Source organism: Callorhinus ursinus, unplaced genomic scaffold (assembly GCF_003265705.2).
Source record: "Callorhinus ursinus isolate GAN/ISIS: 27379988/994484 unplaced genomic scaffold, GSC_fseal_2.0 scaffold7, whole genome shotgun sequence".
Taxonomy (NCBI): Eukaryota; Metazoa; Chordata; class Mammalia; order Carnivora; family Otariidae; genus Callorhinus; species Callorhinus ursinus.
Window position 1 is genome coordinate 35,667,337 of NW_027397069.1, and position 14,955 is coordinate 35,682,291.

Below are 14,955 nucleotides of genomic sequence, written 5' to 3' on the forward strand. Positions count from 1 at the left end.
TGGTATGATATATTCAGTGTATTAAATAAGAAAAATATGCAGCCAAGAATACTTTATTCAGCAAGGCTGTCATTCAGAATGGAAGGAGAGATAAAGAGCACAGGACAAACAGAAACTAAAAGAGTTTGTGATCGCTACACTAGGCCTGCAAGAAATATTAAAGAGGATCCTGTAAGTGAAGAGAGAGCCCAAAGAACAGATCAATGAAACTAGAAGCTGGTTCTTTGAAAAAATTAATAAGATCAATAAACTACTAGCCAGACTTATCAAAAAAGAGAGAGAGAGAGAGAGAGAGAGAAAGGACCCAAATTAACAAAATCATGAATGAAAGAGGAGAGATTGCAACCAACATTGAAGAAATAAAAACAATTATGAGAACATATTATGAGCAATTATATGCCAACAAATTAGGCAATCTTAAAGAAATGGATGCATTCCTGGATACGTGTAAACTATCAAAACTGAACCAGGAAGAAATAGAAAACCTGAATGGACCTATAACCAGCAAGGAAATTGAAGCAGTAATTAAAATCTCCCGACAAACAAGAGTCCAGGGTTGGATGGCTTCCCAGGGGAATTGTACCAAACATTTAAATAAGAATTTCTGAAGCTGGGCGCCTGGGTGGCTCAGTTGGTTAAGCGACTGCCTTCGGCTCAGGTCATGATCCTGGAGTCCCGGGATCGAGTCCCGCATCAGGCTCCCTGCTCAGCAGGGAGTCTGCTTCTCCCTCTGACCCTCTTCCTTCTCGTGCTTTCTATCTCTCATTCTCTCTCTCTCTCAAATATCTCTCCCAAATAAATAAATAAAATCTTAAAAAAAAAAAAAAAAGAATTTCTGAAGCTTTTCAAAAAATAGAAATGGAAGGAAAACTTCCAAACTCATTCTATGAGGCCAGCATTACCTTGAATCCAAAATCAAAAACCCCACCAAGAAGGAGACTTACAGGCCAATATCCCTGATGAACATGGATGCCAAAATTCTCACTAACATCCTAGCCAATAGGATCCAACAGTACATTAAAAAGATTTTCACCAAGACCAAGTGGGATTTGTTCCTGGGCTGCAATGCCAGCTCAACATTTGCAAATCAATCAACCTGATACATGACATTAATAAAAGAAAGGATAAGAACCATATGATTCTCAAGAACTAATGATGTAATGTATGGTGATTAACATAACAAAAAAAATTTAAAAAAAAGAACCATATGATTCTCTCAACTGATGCAGAAAAAGCATTTGACAAAGTACAGCATCCTTTCTTGATTATCTCTCCACAGTGTAGGGCTAAAGGGAACATACATCAATATCATAAAAGCCATCTATGAAAAGCCTACAGTGAATATCATTCTCAAGGACCTTTTTCCCCTAAGGTCAGGATGCCCACTCTCACCGCTATTGTTCAACATAATCCTAGAAATCCTAGCTTCAGCAATCAGACAACAAAAAGAAATAAAGGCCTTCAAATTGGCAAAGAAGTCAAACTCTCTCTCTTCACAGATGACATGATATTCTTTTTTTTTAAGATTTTATTTATTTATTTGACAGAGAGACAGTGAGAGAGGGAACACAAGCAGGGGGAGTGGGAGAGGGAGAAGTGGGCCTCCTGCCAAGCACGGAGCCTGATGTGGGGCTCGATCCCAGGACCCTGGGATCATGACCTGAGCCAAAGGCAGATGCTTAACTATTGAGCCACCCAGGCACCCCCCCTTTTTTTAAAGAGATGACATGATATTCTATGTGGAAAAGCCAAAAGACACCACCTCAAAATTCCTAGAACTCATACAAGAATTCAGCAATGTGGCAGGATATAAAATCAATGCACAGAAATCAGTTGCATTTCTTTACACTAACAATAAGACAGAAGAAAGAGAAATTAAGGAATCGATCCCATTTACAATTGTGCCCCAAACCATAAGATACCTAGGAATAAACCTAACCAAAGAGGTAGAGGATCTCTACTATAAAAACTACAGAATTCTTATGAAAGAAATTGAGGAAAATACAAAGAAATGGAAAAACATTCCATGCTCATGGATTGGAAGAATAAATATTGTTAAAATGGTTATACTACCTATAGAAATCTATACAGTCAATGCAATCCTTATCAAAATACCAATGATATTTTTCACAGAGCTGGAACAAATAATCCTAAAATTTGTATGGAACCAGAAAAGACCCCAGATAGCAGGAGGAATGTTGAAAAAAGAAACTGGACCATTTTCTTACATAATAAACAAAGATAAACTTAAAATGAATGAAAAACCTAAATGTGAGACAGGAATCCATCAAAATCCTAGAAGAGAACACAGGGAGCAACGTCCTCCACTTGGGACACAGCAACTTCTTATTAGACAAGTCTCCAAGGCAAGGGAAACAAAAGCAAAAGTGAACTATTGGGACCTCCTCAAGATAAAAAGCTTCTACAGAGCAAAGCAAATGGTCAACAAAACTAAAAGGCAACCTATGAAATGGGAGAAGATATTTGAAAATGACATATCAGGTAAAGGGCTGGTATCCAAGATCTATAAAGAACTTATCAAACTCAATACCCAAAGAACAAATAATCCAATCAAGAAATGGGCAGAAGACATGAACAGACATTTCTCCAAAGAAGACATACAAATGGTCAATAGACACATCAAAAAATGCTCCACATTACTTGGCATCAGGGAAATACAAATCAAAACCACAATGAGATACCACCTCACACCAGTCAGAATGGCTAAAATTAACAAGTCAGGAAACAACAAATGTTGGTGATGATGTGGAGAAAGGGGAACCCTCTCACACTGTTGGTAGGAATGCTAGCTAGTATAGCCACTCTGGAAAACAGTGTGAAGGTTCCTCAAGAAGTTAAAAGTAGAGATACCCTATGATGCAGCAATTGTACTATTAAGTATTTACCCCAAAGGTACAAATGTATTGATCCGAAGAGGCACCTGCACCCCCAGTGTTCATAGCAGCATTGTCCACAATAGCCAAAGTGTGGAAAGAGCCAAGATGTCCATCGACAGATGAATGTATGAAGAAGATGTGATATATATATATATATATACACACACACACACACACACAATGGAATATAACTCAGCCACCAGGAAGGATGAATACTTACCATTTACATTGACATGGATGGAACTGGAGGGTATATTGATGAGCAAAATAAGTCAATCAGGAAAAGACAGTTATCATATGGTTATAAAGAAATAGTGTAAAGAATCATAGGGGAAGGGAGGGAAAACTGAATGGGAAGTCATCAGAGAGGGAGACAAAACATGAGAGACTTTTAACTATAGGAAACAAACTGAGGGTTGCTGGATGGGAAGTGGGTGGTAGGATGGGGTAATTGGGTGACAGGCATTAAGGAGGGCGTGTGATGTGATGAGCATTGGGTGTCATAGGCAACTGATGAATTATTGAACTCTACATCTGAGACTAATTATGTATTATATGTTGGCTAATTGAATTTAAATAAAAGGATACAAAGTGCTTGTCAGGTATCTTTCATAGAACATAAAAGTTTTATTTTTTATTTTATTTTTATTTTTTTGGTAATTCCATTAGGATTTGAGAAGAGTAAAATAACAATAGTCTTTCCCCATTATTAGGAAAACAGGCCTATTAACCTTAAAAAAATATAATCTGCCAAAAAAATAGTAACTCACTCTGTTAATATTATATCAAGCTCTGTTTGTTTTCTCAGCCTTTCATCCAATCAATTAGTTATCAGATTTCTGAAGTACAAGCAATCTAATTAACCCCAGATAAACAATTATGACCATAAAATATAATTTTTGCTCTGATAACAATCAATACCTCTTTGATCAAATAATCATAAAAATTATGTATAGGTAATTAAAATAAAATGTGTTAAAAAGAAAATGCATGCCTTGGGAATAACCAACAAGGAGAGTTAATTATGTAAGGGGAAGTATCAAGGAACTCTCCTGAGCAATGTGTTCAGCTGTTTCCTAAGTAGGATTTTTTTTTTTTAAGTGGAGGTAAGTATTTTAAAGAAATAGTTGGAAAATGATGTGTTAGGAGCTATTGTGCCATCTTTGAGATCTGAAGGAAGGCCAACACAGTTTCAACACAGAGAGATACTAGAGGAATGATGTGTGAGATGATGTAAGATCTAGAGCATCCAGGGTTTCACAAGCCATAGTGGAGATTTTAATTTTATTATAAGGAAAAAAAAGGAAACTGTATTGGTCATCATTAATTGCCTACCAATTATCCCTTCTTATATTGTAACAAAACAGATTAAAGAATTCACCCAGCCTCTCTTGCAACATGAAGTATTAATGTGACTAAATTCTAGTCAATCACAGTAAGATAAAGTATTTGTACAAAATGTAGAAAGCCTACTTAGAAGAATCTGAATCAGCTGTGAGGAATACATTTTCTTCTACAAACTTCCAAGAATATGGATACAGTTGCTGGTGCTGTATCAGCCATTTGTATTATGAGGTGGTTTTGTGAAAGGCACTCAGTAAATGAAAATGGTAGAGTAAAAAAACAAGAGCCTGGTTTCTTGATGACACCATAGAGTTAATGAATCAGCCCTGACAGTTTTACTTCAAAATTTATTTTATGAAAAAATATATTTTATTTTTTAGACATTGCTATACTTACAGTTATATTGGGCCAATCTAATTTTGATTAATATTTATATATATTATTTAAAGAAAATTTTGAGAAATGGAGACAATGAAATGAACAAAATTGCAGTTTCAAAATATCACTCTCATATGTAGAGAAGGACTCGAAGAGAGTAAGAATAGATTCAGGAAAACTGGTTATCAGGGCACTACACTGGATGAGGTGGGAGATCACATTTACTTGGCTCAGAAGATACAAGTAGAGAGGGGCATGGATTAAAGAATGAGCTGAAGAGAAAACTGACATGAACGACCTCTGGTTATAAACATTCTTTATGAGCAAATTCTGACACCCAAATACATATTAAGTTTTTAAAAATAAGAAATATTTTCAGGTAATTTCCATGTCATAAATCTTATAAAATTTATATAACAAAACTTCAATATCATTTGTATACTGTATTTAGAGTTGCAGAGTATTTTGAGATTTTTATGGGGAAATCATAAAGTAAAACCTAACAGCATTATTATAGTGGCATATAGTGAAATAATAAGTATGTTTAATTTGGTGTCCATTAGTCAAAGATTTATTCTTCTCAGAATCTTTGATGGGCATATTTTAAAAGCAAATAATGTCTTATCCATTTTCAAATATACTAGGATAAAATTTAATAGATGGAATCAACCAAACACATTTTCCATGTGGAGAGTAATATATTTTGGCTTTTATATTTCTATTTCTTGCCATTCTATCTTTTGTATATATTCCATAAAGATACAAAAGTAGGTGCTACTTAAAGAAAATGGAAAATAAAGTTGAAAGTTTTAGCTATAAAAGCCTTAATAATTAACTAAAAATTGCTTTCAGGTGATTTTAGCTTTTCCCAAAAAAATAGGTGACAAAAACATTTCTGTCAATATATCCATTATCAATATGAAGTATTTCTCAATCTCATATTTAAAAGGTGGACTAAGGTAAAGGGATATTAAAATTAAGTTGTTTTTAGGGGTGCCTGGGTGGCTCAGTCATTAAGTGTCTGCCTTCAGCTCAGGTTAGGATCCCAGGGTCCTGGGATCAAGCCGCGCATCGGGCTCTCTGCTCCACGGGAAGCCTGCTTCTCCCTCTCCCACTCTCCCTGCTTGTGTTCCCTCTCTCGCTGTGTCTCTCTGTCAAATAAAAAAAACTTTTAAAAATAAATAAATAAATAAATAAAAAATCTTTAAAAAAATTAAAAAAATAAATTAAAAAAAAAAAACTAAGTTGTTTTTGGATGGTTTGGGTTGTTTTCCCTGAGAAGAACTGGAATTCAGAAACATGAAGTATTTCTCCATGGACCTGTTGTCTTGAACAAAGGATAGTAGAGAAACAGGAATGGACTAAAGTTGAACAAGAGACTGAGATTATCAAGAGCATTGGAACATTAGATTATTAAATTTTAAGATAACATTAGTTTTAGGTAAATTTTAAATATTTTTAAATGTTTTAAAATACTATAACATTTCAAGACCAAAGGAGTGGGGGGGAGGGGAAGCATACTTAATTCATGTTGTATTACATGGGAAATTGGGGGATTTAAAAATTCCAAATTTTGGACCATAATAAGGTTTCAGAGTTTATAGTAAATATAACCAAACACATTTAATAAAGGCACAAAATACTGAACACAGAAAATACTGAGGGCAAACTGAATTAGTCTCTGAAAATGCCATATTTATACTCTGAACTCACTCACTTAGAAAATTATGAGAAAAAACAAGAATACACAGTTAAACATTCCTTTAACATTTAGAAAAAGTATATCATCACATTTCATGTGACCTCTGAAAAATTCTACTGAGCATTTGTGAGTGAAAAGGGAAAGTGATATTTTAGAATAATGGTAAAAATAATTTTGACATTCCAGACCCTAGAGGAACTTAGGGATTCCAAAAGACCTTGGAGCACAATTTGAGAACTGCTGACATAGAAACAAATACATACGTTTTGGGGAGAAGGAGTTTTGAGGGGGATTGCTATAGGCTATCGCAGGCAGAAATTTATTATAGGAGTGTGGTGTTGCTGGAAAAATAAAAATGAAAAACTTTGAGTTTTGGGTTTTGAGACCAGGTCACTAGCAGAATCTGGCAAAGTAGTGAAGAGACCCACTTACAGGAACTAAAGAAGTGGTGAGAGAACTGTTACAGAATGCTGGAAAACTTGTAACCCTATGATGGAGTTGTGAAAAAAAAGGATAAGATTGATATTTGTGGTACCTTGAAGGATAGAACAAAATGTACCTAATGAACTTTCAAATTGGAGCAGTGATATTTCTGAGAAGAATATTGACATAGTATATGGATTTTACTAAATGAATATAAATTACTAGAAGAAAAGAGAAAAACTAGAGAGAATGGGAGAAATTGCAAGTAACATGTAGAAGAAATAAAAAGAGCTCAAACCTCTCCAGGTTGGAAAATAAAATTTTCTTATCTCTAGTCCCTTTCAACAAAAAAAGACTCCTCAAAGCAAGATACAATCTGGGGGAAAAGCCCATATTGAAGGCATGGCTGTAAGTTCCTTTGTCAACACCATGGGAAAAGTTAAAGTGCTACGTGCTGCCAGGCAAAGGGTTTCTAGAGACTTGAGGGCATTGTCTCCAGCAGCACCTCAAGAGTAGCAATGGTTAGATAGATAGATAAGGAGAGGCACGACTTTAAAAGTTTGTGAATGTGGCTGTTGACACTTGGAATAGACTGAATTCAGATTTATCAGAAACACATTTCACGGGTACTGTATTAGCAAATGTTCATCCACCTTGGATGAAAAAGGACTAAAAGTTTCAAGATAGAAATGTACCTTCAGCCTCTGAATTTCTCCAGGCTGGAAACATGCTGAGAACACTGCTTAAAGAGTATAGAACTCACTGCTCTATTCAAAAGTGGCCAAGAAGGGTAAAAAGGGATTTCCCAGAGAACAGAAGCAAAGGTTATGAAGAAAAATAGACTGGAGAATCCATTTCCAAGAGGCCAAACCAAACTAACATTCCTTGCTCCCATAGTTTGGGTATTTGCCAAATGTTCCTGCTGGACTACAGAACATCTCTGGGCCAGTGACAATAGCTGTCTCCCATTTTCCCCCCATTCAACTGGAGTGCTGATAAATGACCCTCTCCCTTACTGCCCATTGCATTTTGGGTGTGTGAGACACAGAGAACTGGTCTCTTAAATTCATAACTATCCAGATTAAGAGGAACAGGACACATGGTGCTTCCTCTGGACCAAATGTACATCACAAGACCTTAGACTCCAAGTTCAGTGCTATGATTTGATGAGATATTTACGGTGTTAACATATACCACAAATGGGAAAAACATAAGAAATTGTGGCCAGAAAGTGAATTCAGGTAGATCAATTTCACCAAGCACTGATACTTAAAATCTGCTTGGCTCAGAAAGTGGGAGGGCTCTTCTGAGTGATTTGCTTTGCCCAGTAGGAACTTGTCAATAGTAACATCATCAGAGGCCTGATGTAAAGCACTTGCTAATTGGTGCATTTTTCATTTCACAGTGTTCCATTGCCATATCCATTAAAAAATGTCCAGGATGACTGATTGCAGGTATACGATGGACACGGGGAAAAGAGCTAGAAATTTGTTTTAAGAAGGTCCTAAATTTTATTTTAAACAATAGTAATGAAGATTTAGAAAACTAAAATTTAAAATACACCATTTTAAATAGGAGTAAAACATGTCAAATTATAAGAATAAGTATAACTTAACATGTGTATGATTTTTCATAGAAATTTTCAAAATACTATTAAAAGATCTCTAAGAAGATCTAAATAATGGAGGAATATACCATGCCCACAGCTTAGAGCACTCAAGTTACAAAAACTTTAACTTGTTCTAGACAGATTTACAAAACCAGGGAAATGCAATGATATTCATGGAAGTCCTTTTCTTTCTCTTTTTAAAGAATTATTTATTGGGGCACCTGAGGGGCTCAGTCGGTTAAGTGTCTGCCTTCGGCTCATGTCATGACCTCAGGGTCCTGGGATGGAGCCCCCAGGTAGGCTCCCTGCTCAGTGGGGAGTCTGCTTCTCCCTCTCCCTCAGCTCCTCCCTCCCCTCACTTGTGTGTGCTCCCTCTCCCAGATAAATAAATAAAATCTAAAAAAAAAAAGGGATTTATTTATTTATTTGAGGTAAGGGGAGGGAACAGAGGGAGAGGGCGTGAGAGTCCCAAGCAGACTCCATGCTCAGTGCAGAGACCAAGGCCAGCCAACCCCACAACCCTGAGATCACAACCTGAGCTGAAATCAAGAGTCAGATGCTTAACCAATGGCATCACCCAGGCGGGCCTTGTGGAAGGCTTTTTATGTGTTTGTGTGTTAAAATGGACAATAGATTCTACAAATTATGTGTCAATGTGAAGTATAAAGAATAGCCAAGACAATTATACAGAACAAGATGGAATTACTAATCTAACTAAATATCAAAAGTTCTTATAAAGTGTTAGCCAATAAGATAGTATAGATTTGGTACAAGAACAGGCAGAAAGACCATTAGGGTAAAATACAGTCCAAAAATAGATGACTGCATATCTGATTTATGAAAAAATAAACATAAATATGCATTAGGGAAGAGTGGTTAATGACATTATCTTCAAAAAACAGAGTGGGTCAATTGGACAGTCACATGGAAAATAAAGAAATTTTGTCTATACCCTATATCATACACAAAAATTTAAGCCCATTAGATTACAAACCTAATGTAAAAGTTAAGGCAATAGAGTTTTCGTGTATGATATAGTTGAATATTTTATCTCATAGCAGATGAGTTTCTTAAATAAAATACTAATTGTAAGTGAAAAGCCTGGTAGATTGACTAAATTAAAGAGAACTTCATGCCACCATAAGAAGATAATCAAATGATCAATAAGCATACAGCAGTACTCTCAATCTTAGTAGTCAACAAGGAGACCTAAATCAATGCCTTCCCCCACAACTGCAGGACCTAGAGTTGGGGAAGTTGTGAAGAAATTGGAAAACTCACAGTTAAAAGAGGAATGTAGAAGTACACAACCTGTGAGGACAGCCAGTTGGCATTATCTGCTTGAAATAAAGATAAGCATCTGTAATGGCAGAGAGATTCCACCCCTGCCTGTATACTCAACAGATATGCATGCACAGGTGTGTCCAGAGAAATACACATCAAGTACAATAACAGCATTATTTATAATATCCCCAAAATGAAAACAATCCACTTATGCCTCAAGAGTAAAATGGATACAGTGTAACTGCAAACTAAAAGCAATGAAAATTAAAAAAAAAAAAGAAAAAAATCTACATAAAAACACAATGTGTGTTACATTTGGTAAAAGTATAGAGAACACCAAATAAGTATGAATAAATGTGAGGGCATTACTTAATATGAGAACAAAATATAAGATAATGAATGAAAATGATATGTAAGGGGTATCTGGGTGGCTCGGTCGGTTAAGCATCTGCCTTTGGCTCAGGTCATGATCTCAGAGTCCTAGGATCGAGGCTTACATCAGGCTCCTGCTCAGTGGAGAGTCTGCTTCTCCCTCTGCCTCTCTCTCTCTCTCTCTCTCTCTCAAATAAATAAATAAATAATCTTAAAAGAAGAAAAATGATATGTAAGTGATGAATCACTAAATTCTACTCCTGAAACTAATATTACACTATATGTTAACTAATTGGAATTTAAATAAAAACTTGAAAAAAAAACAAAAAAAAATAATTTGGTGGTTCCAAGTTTTGGTACCATATTACTTCTTTATCTTGGTGTTGCTCACTTAGATGTACTGCTTTATTATATCGCTGAGCAGTGACATTAAAATATCAAAAATCTAGAAATAAATCTGACAAAAGATGTGTAAAACAGACTATTAACCATTGTTGAATTATACCAATACAGAAAACTTTTAACCATTATTGATATATATCATGTTTATTAATTTCAGGAATTAATAATGTAGAGATGTCAGTTCACATTAATCTATACAACCAATATATTTTAATTAAATTTAGTAGGAACTGAAAAATTGGTTCTAATATTTATGTAAATGTTAATATCAAAACAGCTAGGACACATTTACAGAAATACAAGGTAGTCAGCCAGAATTAAATTTTGGTGATTTGGATTTTTCTTAGCAAACAATAACATTGTTGGAAACCAAACTGTGAAACTCAGAAAAGTCTACATCAGAATCATATTCACAGTATGACAGACAGAAGGCCACTTAGTAACCACAAAAATAACTAAATAGCTCCTTTTCTGACTAACCAAATTCAACAGCCACCCTTTTAGCCTCTTGTTTTATAGGTAAAACTTATTAAGAATTAGTTACTGTATTGCCCTCATTTCTTGACAATATCCAACTGAAAACCATCTCTCTTTTACTTAATCCCTCCTTAAAATTCTCTACCACAATCCTAAATCCTAGAAGAGCTCTCTGTATTCCAAGTTTCTTGAGACATCCTCATTTCCTCTAGGGTATATTTTCCTTGCTACAGTAGACTCATAAACCTAATTATATTTAAACATAGATGTATTTCCTGTGGTCTTTTTTTCTTGGCTTTAACAACTGACGAGAAAAATGAGAGAGTATTTGGTGATCTTCACGTCATCGTGTGAATGGGTTCTTTAAGTATGTGACTGGTTTTTATACTTCTAAATTCAAACACATATCGTTATAGTATAAAATAGTGCTTTCCATCTCTTCTCAAGAACAATGTTAAATAGTTTATTTTAGTAACTACTTAGTGATTTGGTCAATGATTGAAATGTTAAGCTATCGTTCCCCAAATAAGCTTTTAAAAGACACATTTCTGTGACTTAAAAATGTTTGAATTCACAAGAAAACTCATGTCTGCCAAATTACAGATACATATTTAGAATACAATTTGTTGTAATTATATGTCTCCTTAGGGAGAACATGTGTATGCTACAAGAGTGTGCCGGCAATCATTTTCAGTGTTCTGATTATACCCTTTATAATGTGCCTTCCTAATTCAGAGGGCAGGCACATTTTTTCTTCCTATGTTAATTAGTTTCTCTTCAATAATCCAGATGTTTTGTTTATGTAATTTATTCCTTCCTGTTGACTTTTTGTAATGAGATTAATCTGTCTGATTTCCCGCCTTCTAGCTCAATATTATGCTTCTATAATCATCTCCTTTAAAATGAGAGTGAAAACCTTATTCTACTGGCTTCTCTATTCCTCAGACATGGAAAGTTTTTCTTATTTAGGGAAAGAGCACTGACCATACTTTTTAAAGGTTTTTACATTATCCTCACCTTATAACTGTACAACAAAAATCTCAAACCAGTACAAACAGAAATAATGAATGCATAGTGCCATTAAGAGTAAAATGTAGAATTAAATATTCTCTTCAATGTGACTGAATAGTGATGTAAGAATATAAAACCAAGTAAAATGTGTATATTTCTTCCTTCACATTTCAAGAGCAAGTATCCTGTTCATTGTCTGCCATCCCAGTCTTGTTCCATTTTAGATTCCCTCCTTTTGCTCATGAACTCGCGTTTCCTAAGCATCTCCAGGCCTACAGAAGACTGAGCTACATAAGACTTTCAACCAAACACACACCCAAAAGTAAGAGTGGCTCATTTCAGCAATGATATTTCAAGGTGTGTATGGTTTAACTAGTGTAGTTTTAGTTAATTTGTTTAAGATTACTAATGGGAATATACACAAGGAGATTCTAAATATAAACACCTGTCAAACAATTAAAAGTTATTTGGGGTGGAATGTGCCATTTAAAGTTTCCAAGATATATGACTCTCTAGATTGGCATAACAAACAACTCTCAGTCTGTACCCCTTAATGATAAATCTGCTGTATTTAACCCACTTTATAATGAAATTTTGTTTTTTCAATTTGAAGCTAATTAAAAGGGAAAGTTAAAAAAAAAAGAGAGAGCCTCGTGAAGATACCTTATTTTTATGCTTTCCAAACATAAGATAATTTCAGCACTGGGATCAGTAATTTTTTTCTCTTCAAAACATTTTATTCCATTATATCAACATCATCTTTTAAATGATTGCTGTTTCAGAATGCATTTAAATATTTTTTAAAAATAATCATTGATAATCCTTGTTTATTCATACTATAGCTGCTGCATTCAGTAAATTTTAGATCATTATTTAACTAGCTCTAAAAAAATATTTCCTTCATTTTGATGGAAATGTAAATATAAAATATAAATGTAAATCCTATTAATTACTGTTTGGGGAAAGAAAATAATATATATATTATATATTGTGTTGTTATATATTATATTGTGCATTATTATGTTATAGATTATATGCCATGTATCTATAACATATAAATATTAAATATATTTTCAATCAACTATATATTGCTCCCAATTTAAGAATATGTTACAGTTACCAGATAGTCTTTAGTTTCATGCATATTCTCATCTCTCTCTCTCTCTCTCTCTCTCTCTCTCTCATTAAAACACCCCATTTACAGTTTAATATATTCCTCCAGATTTTATAGCTGTATCATGTATATCATATCTATGATAGGAGTAAGCATACAATAATTATAAACTATAAGTGCGTGTGTAAGTGTAAGAGTGAATAAGAAAGCAATTATTAATAATTAATAAGAGACACGTTGAGATGCTTAATTTTATATGTCAGTGTGGTTGGTGCCCAATTTGGGTCAAATCTAAGTTAAATGTCACCGTGAAGGTAAACAGATATGATTAATATTTATGGTCAATTTCATTATCCTCCATAAAGTGAGTGGGTCTCATTCAATCAGTTGAAGGTCTTAAGACCAAAGAGCAAATTTGCCTGAAGAAGAAGGAATTGTGTCTCAAACCTGAAACATAAAACTCCTGCTTGAGTTTCCAGCTTAATGGCCTGCCTTTGGATGTTGGATTCAAGACTGCAACCTCAACTGTTACCTGAATTTCCAGCCTGCTGGCCTGCCTTAAAAATCTCAAATTTGCCAAACCCTACAATTGCATCAGTCAATTCCTAAATATCTCTCTTCCCCTTCCCTCCCTCCTATAAATATATTTAAAGTATATATGTTGTTGTTCTCCTTCTCTGGAGAATCTTAACTGATACAAACATAATTTTTAAGCAGAGAAGCCCACATTTACTGGAAGATCATAAGGTTTTAAGACTGGGAATATTGAGGGCTCACTTGAGGAGTGGGCTTACTAGTTTAACATAAATTCCACATAGAAGGTAGGCAGTTTTCTCCGTGAATGATGCTCAGGGCAGACACAGAAAACATGCATAGTTCTATTTCCGTCTGTTGATTTTTATAGGGCACTGTGGCACAAAGGTAGGGAAGCTATTTACAAAGAAGTATTTAAAAGGGATAGACCAGACTTGCATGGTTGGTCCCATTCAGATGGGGCACGTTGCAATACCAGAGCCAAAAGCCTGCTTCCCACGTGACCCAAACCAAGGAGAACTACAGCAACGAGGGCCGCAGCGTCAGAGAGGTGGGGGCTCGCCAGGCACGCCCCTTCCCCTCATCTCATTTGGTCCTTTGGCCGGTGAGGAAAGTGAAGCCTGGTGTGCACACACTGACCTGCGGTGGAGTCTGGAGGCTGAGGTCTCCCGACCCTGCCATGGGCAGAGGGTGGTGACGGGGAGCCTTAAATGTGACTGCAGCAGCCAGATGTGATAGTCCCTTTAAATTCCAGCATCTGTCTCTTGCTATCTGTGTCCCTCGAGGCAAGTAGCCTGCTTCTCCTCCTCAGATTCTGCACCTGAAAAATGGTGATGCTAACAATTTCCTCTGAAGTCATTGTGAGGTTCACAACGTAGCCTGTGGAGAAAGGTTACAGCACAGAGCAGGCTGCCAGGGCACTAGGGGATGCAGGGTTCCTGTGCATCCCCTGCTGGCTACGCTTCTGGTTTGCATCAGTTGTGAGGAGGTGAGCGTCCTCAGCCTCTTGGCAAAGTTCAGAAAAGGTACGTACCTGGGAGGTTTCTAGGCTCAAAATCTTTCTTGTCTTGTGCCACTGGGCAGGTATGTTACCTAAAGCTCTCAGGAAAGGCAGAGGCCCACCTTGGGTTCATTTAAGAAAACAAAAAGGATAGACCAGATCCTTCATTCTTGAAACATCCAGAAAGTCAGAGTAGTAGAATACTGAAAACAAGATTGAATCAATATGTTTGAAGGAATTATTTCAGTGATGTTTCTAGTGATTACTAGAGGATTCAAGATTTTGGAATTTACTGTTTTGGTGCAGACAATTTAATTGTGTGACTTTGGGAGCAAGTGTCAGCAGTAAGAGGGAAAAAAAAATATCCCTAGAAGCACAGAGATGAAACAATTATCACACCAAGGGTTG

At 35.6% G+C, this 14,955-nt stretch overlaps 1 long non-coding RNA gene across 1 annotated transcript in view; it reads right to left on the reverse strand.

Moving 5' to 3' along the window:
• The window catches only part of LOC141373051 (uncharacterized), a 50,041-nt gene extending 35,695 nt beyond the window's left edge, over positions 1 to 14,346 (reverse strand). Inside the window, exon 1 of the long non-coding RNA XR_012378678.1 lies at positions 14,187 to 14,346. This is a non-coding gene — a long non-coding RNA (uncharacterized lncRNA). The remainder of the gene's footprint in view (positions 1 to 14,186) is intronic.
• Positions 14,347 to 14,955: the final 609 nt, after the last annotated feature.